Raw genomic sequence first — 13,569 nt, 5'->3', positions numbered from 1 at the left:
AGGACACCCACACCTCAAGGTTGGTGGCAACGCACGATGCATCGGAGACCATCCAGGTGCAATTAACCATAGGCAAGACTGCTCTGCAATTTGTAGCATGTTACAGGCCACCCTCTCAAACTCAGGAACCTCACATGGCCTTCCTGAAAACAATGGAGGGGATAAATGTATCTCTAAACACCATCATACTAGGTGACTTCAACTACCCTAATATAGACTGGGAACACTACTCAAGCCCAAACACTCTAGCCCAAAGGTTCCTGGAGTTCATAAACTCAAATGCCATGGAACAACTAGTCACCATCCCCACAAGAGGAGAAAACATACTTGATCTCATCATCACAAACATGGGATCACAATGTTCAACACCGAAGTATACCCTCACTGGTGAGATCAGATCATAAACTAATCTCGCTGGAGGTCCTCATCCCGCCCCACCTGAAACAAAAAAAGACCACAGTGAAAAACTTCTCAAAAGCCGACTTCACACTTCTAAAAACTAGTGTGGTCTCCTTTAAGGCCCCTGAGCCAGTGGTAAACATTACTCAAACCGCTGAATCACTTACAAATGCCTTCTACCAGCACCTACAGGACTGCATGGATCAGGCAATCCCAAACAAAACTAAGACTCTTTGTACCAAAGGCAAGCGTCCAGTCTGGTGGACCCCAGCCATAAACAAGCTCTACAACAAAAGGAGGAAGCTACTACAAGATAGAGCAAAATCCTTGAAAGGTAAGACACCTTTGATCATTATAAGTGAAAAACTAAGAGCTCTCATAAAATCATCCAAGGCAAATTTTGAGAGAAAAATCGCCAAGGATTCAAAAGACAATCATAAGGCCTTCTTTAGCTATGTTAGAAACCTAGGAGGAAACTCCCAGATATGCTCAGAATTAGTTCAAAATGATGTGAAGATTACTGAACCTACACACATTGCCAACATACTGGCTGACAGGTTCAGTGCAAACTCCCTCCCCCCCAAAAGGAGAGATATCTATACCAGAGGATTGTAGCCCCCAAACATCTCCAACGCCCAGGTGAGAACTGCTCTCTCCAAAGCAAAAACACAGCATCCATGGGACCGGATGGTGTCCCCGGCTGTGTGCTCCATGAACTCAATGAGGAATTAAACCCGCAGTTAGGACAGCTGTTTAATCTTAGCCTCACCTCAGGATACGCATCAAGGAGTGGCGCACGGCACTGTGGTCCCACTTCACAAGGGCGGTGCCTCCACTGACCCTGGAAATTACCGTCCCATTAGCTTGACAAGCCTTATCTGCAAAGCCATGGAGAGGATCATAATGGAACTCATAAATAAAGACATAGGGAACTTGCAGACTTTGGATCCAACCCAGTTTGGCTTTGTCAAAGGCAGATCATGCCTTTTAAACTTGGTTGACTTTTTCGAGACAGTCACCAAGGCCATTGATGAGCGAAAGGCAGTCCATACAGCCTACCTTGACCTGGCAAAGGCCTTCGACACAATACCCCACTCAGGTATCATCAAAAAACTCATCAGCTTGAATGTAAATCCATACATCACAAGATGGGTTGCAAACTGGCTAAGTGACAGAACCCACAGGGTCAGAGTTGCTGGAGCCATGTCAGAGTCAAAGCCTGTCACAAGTGGTGTCCCACAGGGCTCAGTCCTGGGTCCACTCTTGTTCGGCATCTACTTTTCTGAAGTACAAGCAAACACAGGAGGGTTATGGCTGACAAAGTTTGCAGATGACTGCAAACTGGGCGCCATAGTCGAAAACACATCTGACACAGATATCCTTCAGAAGGGCCTCACAGAAACGGATAACTGGTGCCAGAGCCATGGCAATCCACTGAGCACAGAAGAAGTCATCAGGGATCTGGGGACTCAGGTTGACAGTAGCCTTTCGTTTGACACTCATGTTGCTAAAGTAGTTAGGAAAACCTTCTACATTGCCCACCTGATCATGAAGGGATTCACATCTAGATCAAGGGAGGTTATCGCCCCCCTGTACTCATCACTCATTAGACCTATGATTGAGTACAATGCCCCATTCGGAATGTATCTGACCAGACACCTGCAGCAGCTGGAAAGGCCCCAAAAGTTCCTCACCAAAAGGATAAAGGGTCTCAAAAATATGTCTTATGCTGCCCGACTGAAAGAACTCCAGCTCTATTCAGTCTCATACCGCTTGCTCAGAGGTGACCTGTGCCTGACATATAAGGCCATGTCAAACCCTGATTTGATGAATATGCTTCACCTCAAAAAATCTAGATCCCTCAGAACCACAAGGGCGGGAGACTTAAACCTTGACACGGTTATTAATAGAACATGCTGAAGGGACAGATTCATCACCCAGAGACTCCCTATGCTGTGGAACAAAATCCCGGTACATGTGAGGCAGAGCACCTCGCTGGCCTTGTTCAAGAGGAATCTTGACCAATGGATGGGGGATCGCAGATATACCCCAGGGATTACTTCAGTGTCACTGCTTGACAGAGGCACAGCAAAATAATAGGCATAGTTTTATTCAAACTAAAGGGGTGGCGAAAGCCAAATAACTATGGGCTAGGCTTATAAATGCCCTTGGGCAGATAGCCTAGTATGAACCTATGAACCTATGAACCTATGAAGAACAATCACAAGGCCTTTTCAGATATGTCTGCAATCTCAAAGGTAACACCCAAATCTGCTGTGAACTGGTTATCAATAACACCACATACACCACTGCCATAGATATAGCCAACCTGCTGGCAGACAGGTTCAGTGAAAAACGTCACCCCTCTGCCCCCCCCCATCAGTTAACCAGGACATCCCCAGCACCTGCCCCCCTCCCCTCATCACCATGAAGCAGGTCTTTAATGCCATGTCAAAGGCAAAAAATGCAGTCTCCATGGGACCCGATAACATCCCTGGCTGTATCTTACATGAACAAAGGCATGTGTTCTCAGCTTCATTAGGCACCCTATTGAACCAAAGCCTGAGCACAGGCTTTGTCCCAGCTGAATGAAGGACAGCCACTGTCATCTCTCTACACAAAGGTGGAGCATCCACTGACCCAGGGAATTATAGGCCCATCAGCCTATCTAGCCTGATTTGCAAGGGCATGGAATGCATTACAATGGATCTTATAAACAAGGACATTGGCAACCTCCAAACAGTTGACCCCACACAGTTTGAGGGAGATCATGCCTGTTAAACTTGGTCAACTTCTTTGAAACAGTCACCAAAGACATGGATGAGGGAAAGACAATGCACACCACCTACCCTGACCTAGCCAAAGCCTTTGACAATATTCCCCACTTGGGCATAATAGATAAACTCTCCCAGCTAGGCATCAACCAGTATGTTACCAGGTGGGTAGCTAACTGGGTCACTGATAGAACCCACTCAGTCAAAATATGGGAAGCCACCTCTAGTAGTAGACCCGTAACAAGCAGTGTACTCCAAGGATCGGTCTTGGGGGCTCTATTGTTTGGGATATACTTTACTGAGGTGCAAGCCAAAACCAGTGGTCTGTAGCTGACCAAGTTTGCAGATGACTGCAAGCTGGGTGCTGTCTTAAATTCCCCTAGTGATGTGAACATCCTCCAAGAGGGCCTTACTCAAACTAATGACTGGTATCAGAAACATGACCTCAAACTGAATGCCAAGAAATGCATCAATATCCCCTTTGGGGAAAATGGCATCCCCACTAATTATCACATTAATAACAATGTACTAAGCACACAATCAGTCGTGAGGACTTGGATACTCAGGTTAATAGCAATCTGACTTTTGAGCACCACGTTGCCCTCCATTGTACGGAAGGCTTTCTACATGGCCCACCTCATAAATAAGGGTATTTCATTCAGGAACAAGAAGGTCATAACATCCCCGTACTCCTCCCTTATCAGACCCATTATCGAGTACAATGACCCCTTTGGCATATACCTTGCCAAGCATGTGCAGCAGCTGGAGAGATGACAGAGGTTCCTGAAGGAAAATATAGATAGGCTAAAAGCCCAGTCCTTCTACTCGGTTTCATACAGACTGCTCAGAGGTGACCTGTGTCTGGCATAGACAGAGTTGCTGCATATCCGTGAGTCAAACTCCACTCGTGCAACCTGCACCCAAGGCCTTAACCATGGTCTGTTATATTAATAGAACTTGTTGACGGTATAGATTTGTGCCCCAAAGACTTCCCCATCTGTGGAGTAGATTTCCTCTCTATGTCAAGCAGAGTACCTCTCCAGCCCTCTTTGAGAGGAACCTGAATGACTGAATAGGAAACAGAAAATACACCCCTGGGATCCCACCTGTGTCCCTGTTGGACAGGGGAAACAGGTGCTTACTCTGAGGGAACACGGGCAAAATTCTTGGCTTGGCTTATAAGGGTCTCTGGGCCAATAGCCTAGAATCATGCTATGATTCTATGATACATCTGAAGTCTGGATGAATAAGGAGTAAATCTAGTGCTATCAGGAAACTTGAATGAGTGAGAATAGATAGGTTGTGAAGTGACAACATTTTGAATTAAGGCACTATCACAAACAGGTTTAGGAAAGAAAGATCCAGCACTGGTCTCCAAGCATTTTTCTTCTATGCCACTAGGAACAAAAAAAGAGACACCCTGGAAAGGGGGAATCTTCTCCCATTGTCATCTCTAACCTTAATGAATGAAACTCAGAACCCATTTGCCTGAAGCAATCTGCTGCCAAACAGAAAAATGGAGATTAAGACTTTCTGCAAGAAAAAGGGGTCAGGGTGGGTCCAATCTATTGAATAGTCATTCAAACATGTTGGACTATTTTTGGTTTTGAGAGGTTAGATATATATATATATATATATATATATATATATTTTTGGGGGGGATTCCCTTGCTACTCCTTCTTAAACATCTGTTTACCTAATTCTCCTGAGACTGCTTATTCTGTTTTCTGCCAATAATCGAAGAGGAGAAAGAAAATCCATTAGATAATTTTGTAAAGGAGAGATGAAAAATATTAGAGATTCCCTGGGTCAGCTTATCTCTTTTATCATACTTTTTGATCAACTCTGCAGCAGTTTTCCCCACACCTATCAATAATGTCCCTATCCTTGTCAGAAGGAGTAGGACTGGAATTAACTAAGTGGTTAGCAGCAGTGGGATAAACTAAGGCTATAGTGCTGGGTCAGGTTTGGGAATAGTGTGACTGATGGATTTTATACATTATATCTGCCTTTTTAGGGGCAGCTGGTTGACTTACAGGAAAATTGCAGGTATTAACACATACACATCCTCTAAAACTGACAAAACAAAAGGAAAGGGTGTAGGTTCTGGAAAATCCTTCTGTAAAAACTCCTAGTATTTTCTGAGAGACAGAGAAACCTTAGTGATTCATAGATGCATAGATTGTTACCAAGGTAACCCAGGGGAGGGGGCCCTTCTAAGCCTTGCAAGTTTTCCCGAAAAAAATAATGATGTCTTGTATCCAAATAGGACATTGAGGGTCAAGCCTTTACAAGCTACCTCTATCCATAAGGGACATGGGTGCCAGGCCCAGTGTAAATTTCCTATTCTCCATCCACTGGTCTAGTTGCAGTTAAACTGGGTAATAGACAAACTCAACTTCACATGGATGGGAGGTCTGTTCCCTTGGAGGGGCAGTTTCTGGGACATATCTGTCTCGTCAGCATATTCTGTTCAAGTCACATTCAAAATTCAGGTCCCTAGACCTTGAATATCTGGTACTTTTTAACTTATGAATATGCAGGCAATTCATAAGAGTGGTGTTGGCAGATGCTTTGCAAGCCAGGCATAGATCACCCCTCAGCAATCTAATGGGGACAGAGTAGAAGAAAGGGCTTTAAGTTGCTCTGCATAAGGCAGATTTCTTAAGCCTTGAATTTTTTTTTGCAAGGAACCTCTGATATCACTCTAGTTGCTGCATATGGCTGGTAAGGTATATACTGAAGGGAACACTGTACTCTATGATTGGTCTGATAAGGGGAGAGTACAGTGAGATAATGGCCTCTTTTGACCTAGTTGTCCATGCCCTTACTTATAAGCAACTCTACATGAAAGGATTTACTCACCACTGTAGCCATGTGGTGGCCGAAGGTAAGACTACTGTCTACATGCATACCCAGACCGCTGACCACTGGGTCAACTCTTAGGGATGTATTATCAACATGGTAATTAGCCAGGATGTTTGACTTCTCAAAGGGTACAATTATGCATTTCATAGCATTGAGTTTAAGAACATAGCTTTGGTACCATTTGTTAGTCAGAGATAGGCCTTCTTGAAGAATGTTAGTGTCTGCGGGGGAGGTCGATGATAACCCTCAGCTTGCAAACATCTGCAAACTTTTTCAGCCATAAACCTTTAGCATTTCCTTCCATTTCATTTAAATACATACTAAAAAGGAGCAGGCTCAGTACTGAGCCCTGAGAACTATGATAGTGACTGGCCTCTTGGTGGAGGTGGCTTCACCTATTTTGACCTCCTAAATCCCATCAGTGAACCAGTTGGCTATTCAGCAGGTGATAAATGGGGTTTTAACTATATTAGTTAGTCTGTAATGCCTGAATGGGGTACTGTATCAAAAGTCTTGATCAGGTCGAGGTAAGCTGTGTGCATTGTCTTGCCTTCATCTAATGCTTTGGTGACCCTCTCAAAAAAGTCCACTAAATTTAATAGGCATAACCTTCCTTTAACAAAGCCAAACTGTGATGGGCCCAAGGTATGCCAACTATGTCCTCATTTATCACATCCATGATGATTCTTTCCATGGCCTTGCATATGAGGCTGGTCAGACTTATGAGCTTGTAGTTACCCAGATCAGTGGTTGGACCTTCTTTGTGCAGGGAAATGACTATAGCCATCTTCCTTTCCTTGGGCACAAAATGGGACTGTAGGCTCAAGCTGAAAAGTGATTCAAGTGGACCAGAGTAGCCATGTTTCATGCTATTTATTAAGCATCCAAGGATGTTATTGGAGGCCCATCAATACAGTGTTTTTGGCCTTGGAAAGTACATCGATGACCTGTTTCCTAGCAATGGTTGGAGGGATTGTGGTATGCAGTATTTCCTTTGGACTACTGGAGGAGAGTTGTGGAGGGGTGAGTCTGACCTAAGCCTGTCTCCAAAAGGTTTACAATGGCCTCTGGTTCAGTGTAGATGATTCCATTTATAATAAGTTCTGCACATTGTTGCTTATTTCCCCTGAGGTAACGGACATAGTAGAATGTTTTGTTGTTGTCCTTTGCCTGAGAAGCTATTTTTTCTTTAAATTTAGCCACTGAAGTATTAATTCATCCTCTTAGCTCTCTGTTTAGATTTGTCAGGGGGCTTTTAGTATTTATGGCTGTGTTCCTCCTTATGCTTGGCCAATAATTTGTTTATTTTGTTGTATAATCAATAGATATAGTGATTCCACTAGGGTGGTTTGTCTTTTGAGTTTGTCTTATTCTTAATGAAATGGGCAAAGTTCACTCTATACAGCTATCAATATGGCTGTAGAGAGACTTGGAAATAGGTCAGCATATGCTATGGTGTTTACTGGGTTTGGGGGTGCTTGGAATTTGCCCAAGGTGTTGCTTAGAAGAGAGGTTAGGCTTGGAATAATTTCTAAAGGTTTCTGGCTTCACTGGATCTGCAGATTTAATTTTTATTTTAAGTAATACTACCTTATGGTCAGATCTGATGAGTGAAGACATTACATTGGGTGAGGAACATCACCCCCCACCCATCTTCATGAGTACAAGGTCAAGGATGTTTGCACCCCTGGTAGGAGAATGGAACAACTGTTCCAGGATGTTGGTATTAAAGTTTAGGAATCGCTGGGACTGTGCATCAGAAGTGGTGCAGGATTCCCAATCTGTAAATTTCAATAGAAATAGATTTCCCAATCTATGGTGATGTCCCACTGAAAACACTGACACGTTCTAGCAACTGTCTCAGACAAAAAGAAATCCTCAAAGGGAGAATTAGAAACTGAGCTTTCCTCTGAATCTGAATCAGAAATCTGAGGAAAACATCCTGAATCATTCCCTGCATATTTCTGTTCAGATTCAGAATCTTGAATCTCTTCAAGAAAAGAAGAATCCCTCTTTCTTTTACCATAAGTCACTTTGCAAGAATTATAATAAGCCTGAATTAAACCCTGGGACAGACCCAGTAAACTACCTCTTGACTAAAGAAATTTGAGAAGTATTAGATAAATGTTTGGTTTTCTGTTTCTTTTTGACAGGAAAAATGGGGCCAACCATGTTATTAATGGCAGTAGCTGCTTCCCCAGGGATGGACACAGCATTCTGGCACAACAGGGAAACCTTCCCTGTTCCCACAGACAAAAGTGCCTCTTCCTTGCCAACCAAGAGGACCCTAACAGCCGCAGAGGACATGATAACCCCCCAGTCCACAGTGACTGTATGTGCTATACCAGAGGGTTCCGTGGTAAAACATGAGTGGTCTGAGATACACTAAATGGCCACAGCAAAGTCACCCACCTGTGGCTGATGCAAAACACTAGCCTGCTGGGGCAGCAAAGGCTGCTTAGTTAACTTTTCTTTTTGTGGCTGGAAGGACCGACCATGGGACCAGTAGTCTGTTTTATGGTCAAGCCAAACATGTTGCTTCTTTCCCATGGAAGACAAGCTGCAAATGCCAGTAAAAAAAGTTATGTACTCACCATAACATTCCATCTGAGTAGTTCTACTTCAGTTGTCTTCAACCTATGGGATACCGGATCCGAGCCAGCAGTTTCACTAGCATCTGCTCTGAGCTTCAAGTACCTCCCCTTCCCCATAATACACCTCCACTACCTTGCAACCCCCAGATCAAGTTTGCTGACCTTCATCCTGATAACCCGACCTGAAAAACACTTTATGACCTAAACTACAGCCAATAGGCTGTACATATAATAAGGTCGGGGGAAGGAGGGAGGAACGGTTGAAGACAAATGAAGTAGAACTGCTCAGATGGAATGTTATGGTGAGTACATAACTTCTTTATCTGAAGTAGTTTACTTCATTTGGTCTTCAACCTGTGGGACAGAGTCCCCAGCTGCTAAACTCCTGGGTGGCCCTCATGGAAGGATATTCCGGAGCACTGCAGAGCCAAAGGATGCTCTCCTTCTAGTAGTCAAATTCAATTTGTAGTGAGAAATAAAGGTATGAGAGGTACCAAGTAGCTGCAGAACAAATATCATCCAATGAGACTCTAGACCAAAAGGCTGCAGAAGTAGCCGTGGGCCTAGTGGAATGAGCTTTCACCTGACCTGGAGGAGACATGCTTTTGTCCTTATAGACCTGAAGGATGCATGAAGAAATCCACCTTGCAATAGTGACCTTGGAGATAGTTTTACCCAAAAAGGGCTTATAAAAGGACACAAACAGCTGATCGGATTTACGGAAATTTTTGGTCCTGTGTAAATAAAAATGTAACTGTCTATGAACATCCAACAAGTGGAGTTTATATTCCATTTTGTTAGAAAAGTTAGGAAAGAAGACAGGTAAATTAATGGTTTGATTAATATTAACTGGTGATGCCACCTTGGGAAGAAAGGATGGATTGGTCCGAAGGGGAAACTCTATCTTTGTGGAAAATCATATAAGGAACTTTGATGGACAAGGCTTGCAGTTCTGAAACCCTTTTAGCAGAAGTGATAGCCATCAGAAATGCTGTTTTCCAAGATAAGAATTTTAGATCTGTAGTTGCAGCGGGTTCAAAAGGTGGAGGGACCAAAGCTTGAAGAACCATAGTAAGGTCCCAAGGGGGAACAGGATCCTTGACAGGGGGGCGTAACAGAAAAGTCCCTTTAATAAAGGCTTTACACAGTCTGGAGGAGGCTAGTGAGGCAGAATTCTCAACCACATGAAAATGAGAAATGGTAGCCAACTGAACTTTGACAGTAGAAGAAAGTACAGTTGTGTACACTTACCATAAATGTAGATGTTCAAGTGTATTCAGTGTTGCAGTCATTACATTTGGGTTATCTGCTTGCAGTAGCCCTCAGTCGGCCCGATTAACAAAGTCTTGGGTCCTGCATCAGTTGCTGTCCCTTTTTCCATGATGTCAGGTCGTCAGGGGTAAAAAACATGCAGCCAATGCCATTACATCAGTTTTTCTTGCCCCAGATGTCAGGTGCCCCCCTAATGGGAAGCAATTAAATCTATAATACAAGGATATACCTCCAACAAAAAAGCAAATACACCAAAAAGCTTTTTGAGCATAGTAAATGAGAGTAGAGGTATAGCCAAAAGAAGAAAGGGGGCTGGAGGGAGGGTAATCAGGACTGCAACAGTGAATAAACTCGAACATCTACATTTATGGTAAGTGTACACAACTGTACTATGTTCTTCGTGTTTCACTGTTGCAGTCATTACATTTGGGTAGATTCCCAAAGCTAAGGTTGGGAGGAGGAATTGAAATAGAATTAGGACCAGCTATAAGGCCCTGCAAGATTGCAGTGGCAAAACTAGCTCTGGATTTAGAGAAAATTGGCAAATGATAATGCTTGGTGAAAGTATGTACAGAACTCCAGGTAGCAGCTTCTAGGATGTCCCTTGTAGGGATGCCCCTGAGAAAGGCTGTAGAGGTAGATGCAGCCCTGGTTGAATGGGGTCTGCTGCCCTGTGTGGTAGGTTTTCCATGGTGCTTATAGCAGAAATGAATGCAGTGGCCTATCCATTTTGAAATGGTTTGCTTAGAAATAGCTTTTCCCTCTGTCCCTGCAGCAAATGCCACCAGCAGTTGTTCGGATTTCCTTTGAGGTTTAGTCCTGTCCAAGTAGAATCTAAGTTGTCTGTGCACATCTAAGGAGTGCAGTATCCATTCCCCTTTGTTCTGTGGGTTAGGAAAGAAGGTAGGCAAATGAATGGACTGATTAACAGCCACACTGGATACCACCTTGGGCATGAAGGAGGGATTGGTTCTGAGGGACACCCTGTCCGCATAAAAAATGATGAAAAGCTCCACTGCCATAAGGGCCTGTAACTCAGATACCCTTCTTGCAGAAGTGATTGCTAAAAGGAAAACTGTTTTCCAGGAAAGGAATTTTAAATCTGCAGTAGCAGCTGGCTCGAAAGGAGGAAGAGTGAGTTTCTCCAAGACAAAGTTAAGGTCCCAGGCTGGAGTTGGAGCTCTCCTCTGTGGCCTTAAATATTTGGCCCCTCTGAGGAAGTGTTTGAGCAGTGGGTGAGAGAAGAGGGGAGGCTCTTTTCTATAATGAGCATGAAATGGCTGAGGCATGAATTTTGATGGAGGAAAAGGACAAGCCCTTAAGAAGCATCTCAGTCAAATATTGTAGAATCTGAGGTAAACTGGGCACTGCTGCGCTCATCCCTTGAGATTGGTTCCAGGTACAAAATCTTTTCCATTTTGCAGCATAAGATTTTCTAGTACTAGGAATCCTAGCCTCTAAAATGATATCCATCACTGATTTCCTGAGGGGCATTAAAGAAGAGTTTAGGTAATTAAACATGCTGCTAGATTCAGGATTTGCAGCTAAGGGTGCAGAATCTGATTCCCCTGCTGAGACAACAGGGAAGGAGTCTGAGGCAGGTGCCATGGGGCCAAGCATGACAAACTGCGCAGGAGAGGGTACCAGTGTTGATGTGGCCAGTCTGGTTCAATTAAAATCATCCTTGGCTTGTCCTGTTTGATCTTTAGTAGTACCTTGGAGAGCAGAGGCAGAGGAGGAAAGGCATAAACTGATAGGTTTTTCCAGCTGAAGGATACAGCATCCACTTTCCAAGCTAGTTTGTGGGGAATCCTTGTGCAAAATTTGTCCAATTGATGGTTCTGGGGGGAGGCAAACAGGTCTATATATCTGGGCTCCCCCATTTGCTTGTCAACATGTTGAAAATCCTTGGTTCCAGTTTCCACTTGTGTGGGTCCATGAGGTTTCTCCTTAGTCCATCTGCCAGTGTATTTAGTTTTCCTGGCAGGAATTGAGCTTGTAGATTCACTTGATAGCTCAATGCTGTGTTCCACAATGCCATGGCTAGTCTGCAGAGGGGCTAAGAGTGTGTACCCTCCCTGCCTGTACCACATGACCGTGGTGTTGTCCGTCTTTACCATTAGTTGTTCTGGAAGAATGTGGTCCTTGAAGGCTGTCAGAGCATTCTGTACAGTTAACATTTCCTTTTGATTTATGTGTAGTTGCATTTGACTTGGGTTCCATTTGCCCTGAATGCACTTCCCTGCCAGGTGAGCCCCCCATGCATAGTCTGATGTGTCTGTTATTAAGGTTTGTGCGGCAGGGGCTAGTGTGAATGGTAGTCCCTTGTTTTGGTGGCAGGCTTCTGCCCACCAAAGGAACTCTAGGCGTAGACAAGTTATGATAGGAATCATAGCTTCTAGATCCTGTGAATGTTGACACCATAGGATTTTGAGATACCATTGCAGTTTCCTCATATGCAGCCTTGCATATGTAATTAGAAGAATGCAGGAGGCCATGAACCCCAAGGCCTGCAGTATTTGCCTTGCAGATAACTGGGTTTTTGTGGCCACTTGTTTGAAGTAGGTTGTCAAATGAGTCAGTTTCTCTGGCGTGAGGAAAGCCACCTGGGAAGTTGTATTCAAGCTTGCTCCCAGGAATATAATTTGTTGACAGGGTACCAGGTGTGATTTATTTTCGTTTATGGAGTACCCCAGACAAGTCAGTACTGTTTGAACAAAGGCCAGATGATTTAAAAGAATGTCCTGGCTTTGTGCCTGAATTAGACAATCGTCCAGGTATGGATATATTTGAATATTTCTTTGCCTGTAGAATGCAATGACTGTAGCTAGGCACTTTGTGAATACCCTGGGTGCTTTAGATAAGCCAAAGGGCAGTGCAGAGAACTGATAGTGCATGTCGCCTGCTTTGAAGCGTAGGTATCTTCTGCAAGACTCCCAGATAGGGATGTGCAGGTATGCTTCTTTTAAGTGTTCTTCTAGTGTTGCCAACCATGCATCTTTGCCTAGCATAGGAAGCAGCTGGTGAAGAGTCAGCATCTTGAATTTTGGAATCACCTGAAAGGTATTTAGAGTAGAAAGGTCCAGGATAGGACGCCATGTATTGCCTTTTCTGGGTACCAGAAAAAGTCTTGAATAGAAACCTTGTCCCTTTTCCTCTTCTGGTACCAACTGAATAGGCCCCATGCTTAAGAGAGAGAGTACTTGATTTTGGGCCTCTGCCCACTGATTTGGGGGTAGATCTGGCCACCCGCTTGGTGTTGGTAAGGTGTGGAAGTGAAATCTGTATCCTTGGGCCACTATATTTAAAACCCATTTGTCCTGGGTAATGAGTTCCCAGTTTTTGGCCTGCAGACCAATCTTTCCACCTAAAGGAGCATTCAGTTGGGAAGTGCCTGGAAGTTTTAAAAACAAGTCATTGAGATAGTTTTCCATAGGGGGGAGTCTTACTACTCCTTGAATTGGGTGTGGAAACCCCCCACTGCTTAGTCTTGTGTGTCCCCTGGGACTGAAACCTTGGGTTTCTGCTGTGTCTGGGTTTGGCTTGAGAAGACCTGGAAGGGGCTGGAAAGGACCAATTCTTAGAGGACCAATGCCTACTAAATCTAGGAGGCTGAACTTGTAAGAAATCTTTAACAGTTTGCATAGATTTAGCTTTATCTT

At 44.0% G+C, this 13,569-nt stretch overlaps 1 protein-coding gene across 3 annotated transcripts in view; it reads right to left on the bottom strand.

Moving 5' to 3' along the window:
* Positions 1-13,569, bottom strand: part of WDR93 (WD repeat domain 93) — a 1,423,954-nt gene that overhangs the window by 1,173,182 nt on the left and 237,203 nt on the right. The gene's annotated exons all lie outside the window — the stretch shown is intronic.

Source organism: Protopterus annectens, chromosome 7.part0 (assembly GCF_019279795.1).
Source record: "Protopterus annectens isolate FY-2018-M chromosome 7.part0, PAN1.0, whole genome shotgun sequence".
Classification (NCBI taxonomy): domain Eukaryota; kingdom Metazoa; phylum Chordata; order Ceratodontiformes; family Protopteridae; genus Protopterus; species Protopterus annectens.
The sequence above is the reverse complement of the archived record's forward strand: the minus strand, read 5'-3'. Positions and strand labels throughout refer to the sequence as shown.